Source organism: Pleurodeles waltl, chromosome 1_1 (genome assembly GCF_031143425.1).
Source record: "Pleurodeles waltl isolate 20211129_DDA chromosome 1_1, aPleWal1.hap1.20221129, whole genome shotgun sequence".
NCBI classification, from domain to species: Eukaryota; Metazoa; Chordata; class Amphibia; order Caudata; family Salamandridae; genus Pleurodeles; species Pleurodeles waltl.
The window spans coordinates 437,746,106-437,760,488 of record NC_090436.1 but is presented as its reverse complement, the minus strand read 5'-3'; the positions used below and the strand labels follow the sequence as shown (position 1 = coordinate 437,760,488).

General features: G+C 50.4%; 1 protein-coding gene across 1 annotated transcript in view; it reads right to left on the bottom strand.

Moving 5' to 3' along the window:
- The window catches only part of LOC138284976 (baculoviral IAP repeat-containing protein 1-like), a 796,353-nt gene extending 783,394 nt beyond the window's left edge, over positions 1–12,959 (bottom strand). Inside the window, exon 1 of the mRNA XM_069224352.1 lies at positions 12,834–12,959. The gene's annotated coding sequence lies outside the window, so the exon portion shown is untranslated. The remainder of the gene's footprint in view (positions 1–12,833) is intronic.
- Positions 12,960–14,383: the final 1,424 nt, after the last annotated feature.

Here is a 14,383-nt window from a genome sequence, read left to right as displayed (position 1 = left end):
ACATGTTCTCTTATTTTTTAATACATATAAAAATGTCTCAGGTCACAAATGTAAAACCAACACACATAGAGTTACTGAAACTTACCCCGAGACACTGCTGGGGCATACTCCTAGTTTCAAGATTCTTGGCTCATCAAACCGGCCACCGCAAGGCACAAGCAGAGGCTGTCATGATTGACAGCTTCATTTGTCCCAGACATCCCTATGAGCCTCTGTCTTATCAGCAAAGGAATCGGGCTGGAGATCGGTCCTACTTCTCTAACGCTGCTTCTAATAGGGCATAAGGACAATGATTGACAAGCCCCCCCAAAGCTTTATTTGCTAACATATTGCATTGCCTGAGGTTAAGGCAGCAGGTCACCTAATACGTTGTAAAAGTGAGGCTGGGCTGCACGGCCACTGCCATCACAGGTACAGTACAGGCCCGGGCAGTGGAACCCTCTAATGCTGCTCAAGTGATAATATAGCTATTGTATGCAAATAAGGATCATAAGATCCTCTGTTTACAAGTGATAGCTGTAACGTCTACCAAGTACTTGGAGAAGGAGGCAGGTTTTAGTTAGCGGAGGCAGCCCCCCTCCCAACCCTATAGATGAAAAGCCACTGGTAGGGTGCAAGTAAGGATTGTACATACATACCCGAGACAAGCCACTATGGGTCTAACAGGAGACATAGGTGGTCATTACATCCCTGGCGGTCGGTGTTAAAGCGGCAGTAAGACCGCCAACAGGCCGGCGGTAAAAAATTTGGAATCACGACCGTGGCGGAAACCGCCAACAAAGACAGCCACTTTAACACTCCGACCGCCACGGCGGTACAAACAAACAGCTTGGCGGTCACCGGCAACAGACAGGCGGAGGACAATGTACCGCCCACACTATTATGACAGGCCAATCCGCCACCTTTTCCGGGGCGAATTCACCGCGGATAAAAACACGGCGGAAACAGGAATCCCGAAGGAAAAACGCTCACCTCTACACACTCCACGAGGAACGAGGACGCCATAGAACCAGAGCTTCACATTTTCCCAGCCTTCATCTTCTTGCTCCTCTACCAGGAGCACGAACGCCGGTGGCGAAGACCACGGTGAGTACTGCACCTACGACACAGGGGAGGGGAAAAACAGGGACACACACACACACGCAACACCCCCACCCTCATACACTAATACAGCATGAAACATTACAGTTACACCCCCCAAACTCCCGGAAGAATGCAAAGACAATAGAAAATGAGTGTAACCATTGTAATATATTAAAAGCAAGTAGGCAGAAATAGATATATACACCATGTACATAATATATACCAAGCAAAGTAGTCCAGGTAGTGTTCTCAGAAAGTCTGTGGAACACTGGGACCACATGGTATGGGCGAGGCCCACACAAGATCCCCGACCATGACGGAGAGAACACTGCAGGGGCATCAGACAGAAACTAAACAGGCACCTCAGGGGGAGGGAAAGGGGTGGCACCTCAGCCGGATGAGTGCACAACGCCAAATCCACGAGGGGGCCACATGCCCACTATTCAATCCTGGGGAGTGCAACGTCACAGTCTCTCAAGTCTCTACAGTGGGTGCGTTGCCCACTGTTCAATCCTGGGGAGTGCAAAGCCACAGTCTCTCAAGTCTCACAAGTGGGTGGGTTGCCCACTGTTCCATCCTGGGGAGTGCAAAGCCACAGTCTCTCAAGTCTCTACAGTGGGTGGGCTGCCCACTGCCATATCCTGGGGAGTGCAAAGCCACAGTCTCTCAAGTCTTTACAGTGGGTGGGCTGCCCACTGCCATATCCTGGGAAGTGCAAAGCCACAGTCTCTCAAGTCTCTACAGTGGGTGGTTTGCCCACTGTTACATCCTGGGGAGTGCAAAGCCACAGTCTCTCAAGTCTCTACAGTGGGTGGTTTGCCCACTGTTACATCCTGGGGAGTGCAAAGCCATAGTCTCTCAAGTGAATGCCTTCTCCACTGGTTCTGGAGGGGGCTTTGGGCCCAGAGTGCTTCATCCTGCTAAGGACAGAGGGAGTGGATGTATCTCTCCACTGGTTCCGGAGGGGGCTTTGTGCCCAGAGTGCCTCATCCTGCTAAGGACAGAGGGAGTGGGTGGATCTCTCCACTGGTTCTGGAGGGGGCATGGTGCCCAGAGTGCTTCATCCTGCTAAGGAGAGAGGGAGTGGATGGATCTCTCCAGTGGTTCTGGAGGGGGCTTTGTGCCCAGAGTGCTTCATCCTGCTAAGGACAGAGGGAGTGGATGGATCTCTCCACTGGTTCTGGAGGGGGCATGGCGCCCAGAGTGCTTCATCCTGCTAAGGACAGAGGGAGTGGTTGGATCTCTCCACTGGTTCTGGAGGGGGCTTTGTGCCCAGAGTGCTTCATCCGGCTAAGGACAGAGGGAGTGGATGCCTTTCTCCACTGGTTCTGGAGGGGGCTTTGTGCCCAGAGTGCTTCATCCTGCTAAGGACAGAGGCAGTGGATGGATCTCTCCACTGGTTCTGTAGGGGGCATGGTGCCCAGAGTGCATCATTCAGCCCGTGACGGACTCAGTTGCGTCAGTGCCCTTGCCGCTCGTGGGCCAGCGATGCTTGAGACAGCGGTGCCCTGTGCAGCGGTGCTTGAGACGGCGGTGCCCTGTGCAGCGGTGCTTGAGACGGTGGTGCCCTGTTCAGCGGTGCTTGAGACGGCGGTGCCCTGTTCAGCGGTGCTTGAGACGGCTGTGCCCTGTGCAGCGGTGCTTGAGACGGCGGTGCCCTGTGCAGCGGTGCTTGAGATGGCGGTGCCCTGTTCAGCGGTGCTTGAGATGGCGGTCTCCATTGCAGGGTCTCAGCTGCTGGCGGTCCTTCATGGCCCAACGGGGCTTTTGCTGGCGGTCCTTCATGGCCCAACAGGGCTTTTACTGGCGGTCCTTCATGGCCCAACTGGGCTTTTACTGGCGGTCCTTCATGGCCCAACGGGGCTTTTGCTGGCAGTCCTTCATGGCCCAACTGGGCTTTTGCTTGCGGTCCTTCATGGCCCAATGGGGCTTTTTCTGGCAGTGGCCTCCTGGGCAGCAGGGCTGGTGCTGGCTGTGGCCTCCTGGGCAGCAGGGCTGGTGCTGTCATTGGCCTCCTGGGCAGCGGGGCTGGTGCTGGCGGTGGCCTCCTGGGCAGCGGGGCTGGTGCTGGCGGTGGCCTCCTGGGCAGCTGGACTGTTGGGCCAGCTGGGCTGGTGCTGGCAGTGGCCTCTTGGGCAGCTGGGCTGGTGCTGGCGGTGGCCTCCTGGGCAGCAGGGCTGGTGCTGGCGGTGGCCTCCTGGGCAGCAGGGCTGGTGCTGGCGGAGGCCTCCTGGGCAGCAGGGCTGGTGCTGGCGGTGGCCTCCTGGGCAGTTGGGCTGGTCCTGGCGGTGGCCTCCTGGGCAGCTGGGCTGATGCTGGTGGTGGCCTCCTGGGCAGCTGGGCTGGTGCTGGCGGTGGCCTCCTGAGCAGCGGGGATGATGGCGGTCTTCTCTGCCGTGCTGCTCTTCCCAGACTTGCCGGCTTTCTTGTGGCCCTCCCCACCTTGGAAGGTGTCACAGCTGACTCCACACTCCCACCAGGACCCCTGGGAGCGGCTTTGGTGGCTGGAGTCTTCCCCCTCTCCCGCCAGGCACTGGCCAACTTCTGATGCTTCACAAGTGGGGGACTGTCTGTGCTGTGGCTCCGTGCCACACTAGCTGCCCTGGTGGCCGGTGCACTCCAGATTCCGGTGACTACAGGCACCACTGGTCCCGGAGATGTTGTGGCTGAGGTGCTAGTTCTGGACCTATGAGATGGACGGGGTGAGGGAGGTGTGGGAAAGAGGTCAAGGGTGGACAGGAAAAGTTTTTTGGACACACTGGGATGGGTAGCTGGAGGGGGTTTGGGAGTGGAGGAAGAGGTGGTGGTTGTAGGAGGTGTACGTTTGGTGACTTTGGGTGAAGGTGCATGCGCTGGAGGCTGTCATGAGGTGGATGGCTGTTGGGTGGGTGTGTGCCTGCGTTTGTGTATCTTGGGACGGGGCGTCAGAGACACACTGGGAGAGGACACAGGGGACGTGTGAATGGTAGTGGGGGTGGTGACTGCACGTGAGCGCGGTGTGGTGGTGGGTGTGCTGGAGAGGGACATAGTGGCTGTAGAGGTAGTGCATGCAGGTGTGAGTGTAAACGTCACTGGGAGGGAGGAGTGAGACGAGCAGGAGGGGGACACAGTGGAGGCAGTGGATGTTGGTGTGTCTGCATGTGTGTGATGCGTGAATGCCTGTGGGATGTGTGGTGCTTATGTTTGCCTGAACTACCCTTGGGTGTTGAGGTGTGTGCATGTTGGTCTGTAGGTGTGCTTGGGATGGGCTGAGGTAGAGGGGATTGGGTCGGGGTGGAGGAAGTTGCAGGGGGGAGGCTAGAGATGGGGACAATGGCTGCCATCAGTGCTGAAAAGCTTGGTGAATGGCCACCTGACCAGAATGAATGCCCTCCAGGAATGCATTAGTTTGTTGCAACTGCCTCTCTACACCCTGGATGGCATTCAAAATGGTAAACTGCCCAACAGTGAGGGACCTGAGGAGGTCTATGGCCTCCTCACTGAGGGCAGCAGGGGTGACAGGGGCATGGCCTGAGGTGCCTGGGGTGAAGGTGATGCCCACCCTCCTGGGTGAGCGGGCACGGGCAAAGCCTGAGGGGCTGCTGGGAGGGCGGTGCTGGTAGGGGGGGTGGAGGCTATACCTGTAGATGTGGGGGACACAGATGTTGCCGCCACCACAAGGGAGCTCCCATCAGAGGACTAGTCCGTGTCGCTGGTCTCAGCTCCTGTCCCCGCCGTGGAGCTCCCCTCGCCCTCCGTCCCACTGGTGAATTCAGAGTCCGTAGTGTCACCCTCCATTGTCATGTGGGATGCAGCTCCCTCCTGCTCCAGTGCCACTGCTCCTCCGCCTGATGATGCTAATGCACACAAGAACAGGGAGACCACAAAAAGGGGGGAAAACAAAAGAGAGACATGTTGAGTGCATGCATTACGGCTACTGTTGGCGGACACGACAGACACAGAAGCCCCCTGCACTACACCGCGCTCTTGGGCTCCACTGTTCAATTCCTGGGAAATGGCCTACAAGGCTATGGACGACATCTGCACACATAGATGACACAGGGGCATGACTAGGTGTACTTGGCACTCTACAGAGGTGGGCTAGGGTGCCACATGGCCTGCCTTACGGAGGGGCCTTGCCTACGGAACTCGCCCTGGCCTAGGGAAACCCACAGCCCACCTCCCCCACCCAGACAACTCCACTGCACGCAAAGTCAGTAGAATGTGAGTGTACTCACCCCCTTGTGTCTGCTGTGATGCCCTCAAGTGCCCATCCAACTCCGGGTACACCACCGCCAGGATTCTAAACATCAGGGGGATCATGGTGCGAAGGGCACCCCTCCCACGTTGGGAGGCCATCCCCAGCTGAGTCTCCGCCGTCTTCTTGCTCCAGCGGCGAATGTCCTCCCATCTTTTCCGGCAGTGGGTGCTCAGTCTGTGGTAGACCCCCAGGGTCCGTATGTCCTTGGCGATGGCACGCCAAATATCTTTTTTCTGGTGGGCGCTGACCTACATGAAATGTACAGGGGAAAAAGAGTAGTTATTACCAACTGCACCATCAACGTGATTGGCCCCCATTCCTACCCTTGCCATGATGCACATGCACTCACTGTCGTTTCATGCACGCCTCAATCCCCCCCCATCTTTCATCCACCCCACTCCACACACTCATAGCTCATACAGCATGCTCACAGTGTATTTACCTGTTTGTCTGGAGGACCGTAGAGTAACGTGTACTGGGGGAGGACCCCATCCACGAGCTTCTCCAACTCCTCCGATGTGAAGGCAGGGGCCCTTTCCCCAGACACTCGCGCAATTGTGTCTTCCAGACTGAGGTCACAGCAGCACTTGCAGTGTAGGTCCTCTCCTGTCGAAGATCAGGTATCGAGTGATTGAACAGATAGAAAATGGCGGTCACGTTCGCGGCATTGCGTACTGTCACCGCCGGCGCACATCATCATTGGCTCCTGGGACCCATAGGGTCCAATGTTAACCAATGCAGCATTGCACTGCGGTCTTCGACCGCCTACCGCGACGGTGTACAACGCCAGCGCAGTTACCTCACATCCCATTGTCCTACTTTAGAGGTCAGGCAGCCACCATTTCAGGGGCCCACATGGCTTCATTTACAACTGCGACACCCATACCTTGGCCTAGACTCAACACACATACAGGCCACCTTTTGTGTATGATTGGTGTTCTGTGTAAACTGTGGGTACGCACCTCTGAGTTGTTTGACTCTGTGCTCGCTGTTGTCCTTCATAGGCACCGTCCGCTGGGACATGTGAGGATATGACGGCATCCTCCGGTGTACCGACCGTTGGTGGACCTGTCGTCAATGGAGGAGCGACATGTCATAATAACATACAGACTTGACCGTGCCACAATCCAGGAACTGTGTACCCAGTAGGAGCCAGACCTGATGTCAGCAATACGCCATCCCACAGGAATCCCCCTTCAAGTGCAGGTGTTGTCAGTGCTCCATTTCCTAGCAAGTGGGTCATTTCAAACAACAGTGGCCATAGCATCAGGGATGTCCCAGTCTATGTTTTCCAACGTATTGTCCAGAGTGTTGACTGCCCTTCTGAAACACCAGCAGAGCTACATCATGTTCCCTCAGGTGGAGGATTTGCCTACAGTGAAAGGTGATTTATATGCCCTGGGACATATCCCCAACATCATAGGTGCCATTGATGGGTCCCATGTGGCTTTGGTCCCACCCCCCCCCACAGGAGTGAACAGGTGTACAGAAACCGGAAGAGTTATCATTCTATGAATGTACAGATGGTATGTTTGGCAGACCAGTACATCTCCCATGTGAATGCCAAGTTCCCTGGCTCAGTGCAAGACGCCTACATCCTGCAGAATAGCAGCATCACTTATGTGATGGGTCAACTCCAGAAGCACCGTGTGTGGCTATTAGGTGAGCACCTGGAAGCAAGACAGTGAGAATGGTTGTCTGGGTCTGGGGTTACCCTACAGGTTAGTGTGTGTCTAATACTTGTCCCTCGCCATTTGCAGGTGACTCTGGTTACCCCAACCTGTCATGGCTACTGACCCCAGTGAGGAATCCCAGGACAAGGGCAGAGGAACGCTACAATGAGGCCCATGGGTGAACTAGGAGGGTGATCGAGCGGACCTTCGGCCCCCTGAAGGCCAGGTTCCGGTGCCTCCATATGACAGGTGGGTCCCTATTCTACTCACCAAAGAAGGTGTGCCAGATCATCGTGGCCTGCTGTATGCTTCATAACTTGGCATTGCGACGACAGGTGCCTTTTCTGCAGGAGGATGGTCCAGATGGCGGTGTTGTTGCAGCTGTGGAGCCTGTGGATAGTGAAGACGAGGAAGCAGAGGAAGAAGACATGAACAACAGGGACTCAGTGATCCAGCAATATTTCCAGTGAGACACAGGTAAGAGTACAGCCCTGCCTACTACATGTACTTAAACACTACTACCTCTCTACTGTCTGTCCTTTTCACCCAGTGTATGGTCACTGAGTTGCCACTTTCCCTTACGATTTCACAGATGTAAGTCCCACTGTGTGACATCTGCTTTGATTCCTCATGGACTTGAGCTGTGTGATATAGGTATGTTGACATTACAATTGAAAGAGCATTTTGTCACTGTAATTGCTAATACACTATTTCGAAATAACAGACAGACTGCAGATTGGTTTTGTGTTTTAAGTGTATTTATTTAAGTGCTCAATATTGGAGGGGGTAGTGAAATGGTGAGGGGTGATGGCGGAGGAATGTCCATGGCAGAGTCCAGTCTATAAGTCTCACAGGTGCATTGCACAAATGGGCATAGGAAGTAGAGGTTGGGCAGTTTAAGTATGGACAGGGTAACAAAGTGGGACCGTAGGATGACAATCAGGGTGGTCTCATTTCTTGGCGGGGGTCTTGGCATCGTGCTCTGTCTTTGTTATGGATCTCAGGGACCGTTTGCGGGGTGGTTCTCCCTCTGCAGGGGGTGGGGTGCTGGTGTGGTGGTCCTGTGTGTGGCGGGGCGTCCTGTCCACTAGCACCAGCGGAGGTGGTGGGCAGTTCATTGTCCATGCTAGTGTCAGGGGCCCCTTGTAGTGCCACAGTGTCCTTCCTGGTGTTGACGAGTTCCTTCAGCACCCCTACGATGGTGCCCAGGGTGGAGCTGATGGTTCTGAGTTCCTCCCTGAAGCCCATATACTGTTCCTACTGCAGGCGCTGGGTCTCCTGAAACTTGGCCAGTACCGTTGCCATTGTCTCCTGGGAGTGGTGGTAGGCTCCCATGATGGAGGAGAGGGCCTCGTGGAGAGTGGGTTCCCTTGGCCTGTCCGCCCCCTGTCGCACAGCTGCCCTCCCAGTTCCCCTGTGTTCCTGGGCCTCCGTCCCCTGGACTGTGTGCCCAATTCCACTGCCTCCAGGTCCCTGTTGTTGTTGGGGTGGTGGGTTATCCTGGGTTCCCTGTAGTGATGGACACACAGCTGATTGACGTGTCCTAAGGACGGAGGTATGGGCCCGCTGGGTGGGTGCTGTGCTGGTGTTTCCAGAGGGGGGGGAAGATCTGTGATGGCATGTGCCAGTGTGAGGGGAACCGACTGTCCAGAGGTCCCCGATGAGCCGGGCTGGTCATCTAGATCCAGTTGGACAGAGCTGCTGTCATCACTGTGGGCCTCTTCTGTTGGTGGTGTGGACATGTGTGGACCCTCCTGTCCGCTGGCGTTGGGTAGGGGTCCTGCAGGGGTATAAAAGGATGGTTATTAAATCTCTATGTGTCATGGTGTGCAATGGGTGGGTGAGCGTGTACCCCAGTGCTTGCATTCCTGTGTGGGAGCTTGTGTGATGATGGTTTAGGGGGTTGTATGGGTATGTGCAGTGGGCATGCTTTAGTGATGGGTGTCCATGCTCTGTTGTTGCATGCAGGGCTTGGTGTTGGGATGGGTGGTTTGTGATGTTGGGACATATCTGAGGAGTTGGGGTGCTGGGGGTGAGGGTGGGGTTATGTGATAGCATGCAGGTAGGGTGGGGGATGTAATAGTTAAGATTTGACTTACCAGAGTCCATTCCTCCGCCTACTCCTGCGAGGCCCTCAAGATGCAGAATCGACAAGACCTGCTCCTCCCATGTTGTTAGTTGTGGGTGAGGAGGTGGGGGTCTGCCGCCAGTCCGCTGAACCGCCTGGTGGTGTCTTGAGACCACGGAACGCACCTTCCCCCGTAGGTCGTTCCAACTCTTCCTGATGTCCTCCCGATTTCTTGGGTGCTGTCCCACTGCGTTGACCCTGTCCACTATTCTGCGCCATAGCTCCATCTTCCTTGCAATGGAGGTGTGCTGCACCTGTGATCCGAATAGATGTGGCTGTACCTGGACGATTTCATCCACCATGACCCTGAGCTCCTCCTCCGAGAACCTGGGGTGTCTTTGCCGTGCCATGGGGTAGTGTAGGTGATGTGTGGGGTGGATTGTGTGGTGATAAGTGTGCTGATATGTAATGGTGTGTTGTGTGAGGTGCGTGGAAGTTGTGTGGGTGATGGTATTGTGTGCCTGTGGATGCTGTTGTTCTTGCTGGTGGTGTCTCTCTCTGGCCTTCTTTCTGGATTTTTTGTCGTGGGGGTTTGTGGGTGATGTGGGTGTGTGTTTTATATTGTAATGGGTGTGTGGGAGTGGTGTGTGTATGTGTATCAGGTGTGTGTATTTTGAAGTGTCCAATGTGATAGTGTTTTGTAAATGTGTGTGTATTTTGAGCGCGGCGGTGTGTACCGCCAATGGAATACCGTGGTTGAAAGACCGCTGCATTGATTCATGTGTCGTGATAGTGTGGGCGTATTTCTGTTGGCGTGAAGGTGGAGGTTTTGGTTTCGCCAGTTTATCACTGACCTTTGGTGTGGCGGACTTGTGTGGGTGTCTGAATTTTGGCGGATTCCGAAATGTGGGTCATAATAGCTGTGGCGGTTGTCCGCAGCCGTGTGTTGGTGGTCTTCTGCACGGCGATAAGCGGCTTTTACCACCAATGTTGTAATGAGGGCCATAGTGTAGGTTCCCAAGAAAATTAAAATGCCACAATGCCACAGCTAAAACAATTAATAGTACATGTAACACACCACAAAGGATGGGACAGGAATGTCATCCTGGAAGCCAGGAGCCAACCCCTGTACAACACTGAGAGCCTAAGAATACAAGGTGCTAGCACAGGTGTATTAATAAAAATTATTAACGAGTGTTCATGTATTCGGAATAAGTGATTTGTGTGGAAAATATAATAATGTAGAAAATAATGCACACATTTGAAAATGTGATTTCGAAGAGTGCCCACCAATGTTCACAAAGTGTTCTTACTAGAGAATTATTATTGTGAAATGTTGAATATATGGTTGACTAATGTAGTAATATGTCATATTAAAGGTTATGCATTATGCTCTAGCTTTATTAGTTGTAGGCCTTAACTTAGCGAATGTCTTGGCCTAGTTTGCCAGGCCTCATGTCAAAGCTGTATTTCTCAACGTTTAATAAATGGCTGTCCCAGAGAGTTAAACTGTGATTTCATTTTGCATTGTGTAAATGTGCTCACAATGGACGTTTTCTCATGAGAACCGACTGCCAGAAGATGCTGTTCTTGTTTGTAATGCGTGTGAGACTGACTTTCTAAGGAGAAGAACAATGGAGATACTGACTGGAGTGGAAGCTCCAACAATAGTTACCTGACAAGCCGGATGATGAGGACTTTGCAGGGCAACCATTCAACGACATGTGAACAGATTAATGGTAGAATTCATAGATTAGGAGTTTTAGTTTTATTGGACAAAGTGTGAACATGCGATTAACTGACCAATAGGGATTTGGGAAGTGGTTTTACTAGTTTTAATTTAATGACGCTGCACTGAGAGAAGACAGATTCATTGCCCATTTTCTTACTTGCCAAACACTCAATATTTCCTTATGCGTCTTGACAAGAGACGTGCTTAACTTTAATGCTTAAAGACTGTGTTTTCTGAACTTTGATGCAGAATCCTGATGCCTTGCTGATCGCCTGATATCCTGAGTACGAAGGCTGACGCTGCTTGCTGATCCACATTAAGGATAGGTATTATGAATTAGACTGTTAATTATTATGCATATTAGTTTTTTTTCTAGGTAACAAATGCACTGTTTTAATAGAGCCATAGTTAGATGTTTTCCCAAATTTGTGTTACTAAACTATTTTGCATGAAGCCGAACATGCTGATGCTAAACTGACGTTATTTAAGGAGTCTCACTAATGAAATTGTGCTAAGAGGGAAAAATGCTTGATTAATTTCTCTGCTAACCTTCAATGTACTAATTACTTTGACGCAGTTGACTTTGTTATTAATTTGCACTATAACCTTAGAATGTGTTGTAGTTCAAGCTTTGATTAGATTACGTTCCTTTCGCCGCATTGGGCACCCAGCATTGTTTTTGTATGGGTTTCATTTGTTATTGAGATTAGTCTACATGACTTTAGCATTGTTATTTTTAGGAAAATACGTTTTCTAACTTTTATTAAAAGGTGTGGTTATTCATGACTGAAAGGTCATGGTGTGTGACAATTACTGACTCCATTGATTATTGATGTTATTGATTGTTGGTGATTATTGGTATTGTGTATTGGTTATTGATTATGTACTGGAGCTATGGTAAGAACATCTTAATTGCGAGTCAAAAGGTTCATCGACCTATTCGCGTCCCCTCATATGTTTACTTATTAAGGTCAGACATGCTAACAGAGGCGAGCAGCAGAGAGAAAACAGCTATACATGAACTACCAAGAATAGACAGATGCAATTGTAAACACAGAACCACAAGACAAAAGGGCGATATTAGAGCAAGCAATTAAGGAAAAACTAGGGAAAACACAAGGCAAGGCTAGCACAAGGGTTCTAAGCAATGTAGCAAGCAAGAAACTGAACAGCAAGGAAACTCGAGGCTGGAAGGAGAAACTCAACGAAAGGGCATATAATCGAGGGGCAAAAACTAGGAGATTAGGAGGCAAATACAATAGCTATGACAGAAGCAAAGGAATATGCGAGGGAGATGATAGCATAGTAGGAACATAGAAAACAAGTTTGGAACAATTAAAAAGGGCGCAGCCTCAGGGGCTGCACTGGATTGTAGACAACTGGCAGACGAAGGAGTAAAGAAAGCAATAGAATGCAAGGCTTTGAGAAAGGCTTTCTCTCTTATTGTTCGTACAATTTAGAACCTTCACACAAACGCACAGAAGCAGCCAGCGAGGAACTAAGCAAATGCACTGACAGAGCCTACGTAAACACAAATATTATATCAAGCTGAAGAGAAAGGTCCGAAAGATGTACCAAATAGTGAAACAATGATGTTAAAAAGGCGAGCGCACGTTGTTATTAATTCCGAATATTGCACCAATAACACTGCAGTGACACGTGTAAATGCAGGCTGTGATGGATGAACTTCCAATAAAAAGTAGTTAAAAACAATAGTCTTCCAAAATATTCCTTTATATAATGATGTGAGCTTGGGTTTTGAAATGTATTGTCACATCATTCACAAAAAGGACCCTTAAAAACGTTGTCAATTAAATTTTCGCGCACCCTCGCGGCCTCCTCACGTCATCCTCTCACAGCTGCTGTCACTTTGCACAGTTTATTTGCAGTTTTCGTAGGCTAACAGATTCAAGGTAAAATGAGGCAGCTATATTACCTCTTCTGTCTTCAATCAAAGCTCCCAACAGACAAAGCCATGAAAAAAGAGCTGCTACCAAAGACATCAAAGAACACTTCTTGTCTGCACGACGTACGCACCTTTTCGCAACACCTGTCCTTTACGACACAGCTTCTTTGGCGTCGTTGCAGGGGTCTTGCACTGAATAGTAAATCCCCAGGTAACTTCCCGCTCCGTTTCAGCCTGCCTGGCAGCTTCCCCTCTTTTTTTGGTTCTTGTCAGAGGAGTATTGTTAAACTACCGTGAGCTTCCCACGTTGGTTAATAACTGTATTACGCAATTAAGCAGAAGTGGCTAATACAGCTCTGCTCTCCTGTTGTTTTATTGCTCTATAATTTGCTTCGACTGTCAACGAACAGCGAGAAATGAGGAAGGCAAGGAACGTTCGTGACCGGCCAACATGCTGACACGCATTTCTTCACTTTGTTATGCTTCCTTTTCAAGGAAGGGCAGTGCCACAAGTGAACGGTCAATGTTGTCACTAAAACAACAAGTGTGCTTGCAGTTAATGGCGAGGCAGCCTTGTAATTTACTGCGGCTGTACAATTAATTAGTGTAGACTCGCGGCCCTGAGTTTGCTTACCTTCCCTTCCTGGTCTTGATGAGTCTAATTTCTGGGTGTTTGAATTGGATAATCAGTAATGGTTTGTATGTAAGTTGTTCTGTGTAGCAGTGCTATTTGCCATCCTGTTCTTGTCATGTTGATTCTTATTGGTATTATATACAGGATAAAGGACATCAAAGTAGATGTTGAAAATTTTTACAAGCCATTTGTAAGTTCTGTGACCACAACTAGGACGACATCAGTGTCTGTGTGAGGTCCGAATTAACATGGACGATCGTATTTCCACACATTGATGCATGTATTCAGTTGCTTAGGTGTGGGATTGGAAAGGGGGATGAAAAGAAAAGTTATGAGTCTGGAAGGCAGCTAAACACCAGAAAGAAAAATCATGAACTTGAATTAAATACAATTTTTGATTATCATCAAGCCTATTGACAGGCCAGAAAACCTGCTTTCAAATATTAATAACTCATTCCTAAGTACACCTTTTCACCCACAAGGTAGGATGCCCAATATTTAAAAGTGGAATATGTGTTAAAAATTGACATGTTCCTCGTATGAGTAGACTTCAAAAGCTATTTTCACTGGCAGGACTGTAGCTGGATCCTAGGAAATTTCAAAGTACAGATTATAAGCTTTCATTAACTTTTGAAAGGAAACAGTCAAAATAGTCATTCAAATGCTATTTTTGATATTTAATATCATTCCAATTCATTTGTGAAGTTAGATTTTTTAAAATACTTTGGAAAGGTGACTTTTAAAAAGTTACCTTTTTTGCCTGAAGTTCTTATAAACTATTTTGTATTGGCTTTCCAGCAGCTGTCTAGCCAGTACTTGGCCTCAATGATGTGAGAAAATGGCTCTGAGGGCAGCAACAATGGCCTGGGTGTTAGGAGGTGTTTTTCTTCCCCTTGCAGAAAGACCACTTAGGATGGATTCAGGAGCTTCAATAACATGTAAAGGGGCCTTACAAGTAAATGTAAGGTGAGACCAGAAGAAAGACAACCCTTTCTCCCTGGCACCAAACCCAGGGCAAGGGGAACCACCACCGGAACTGGTTTGCAG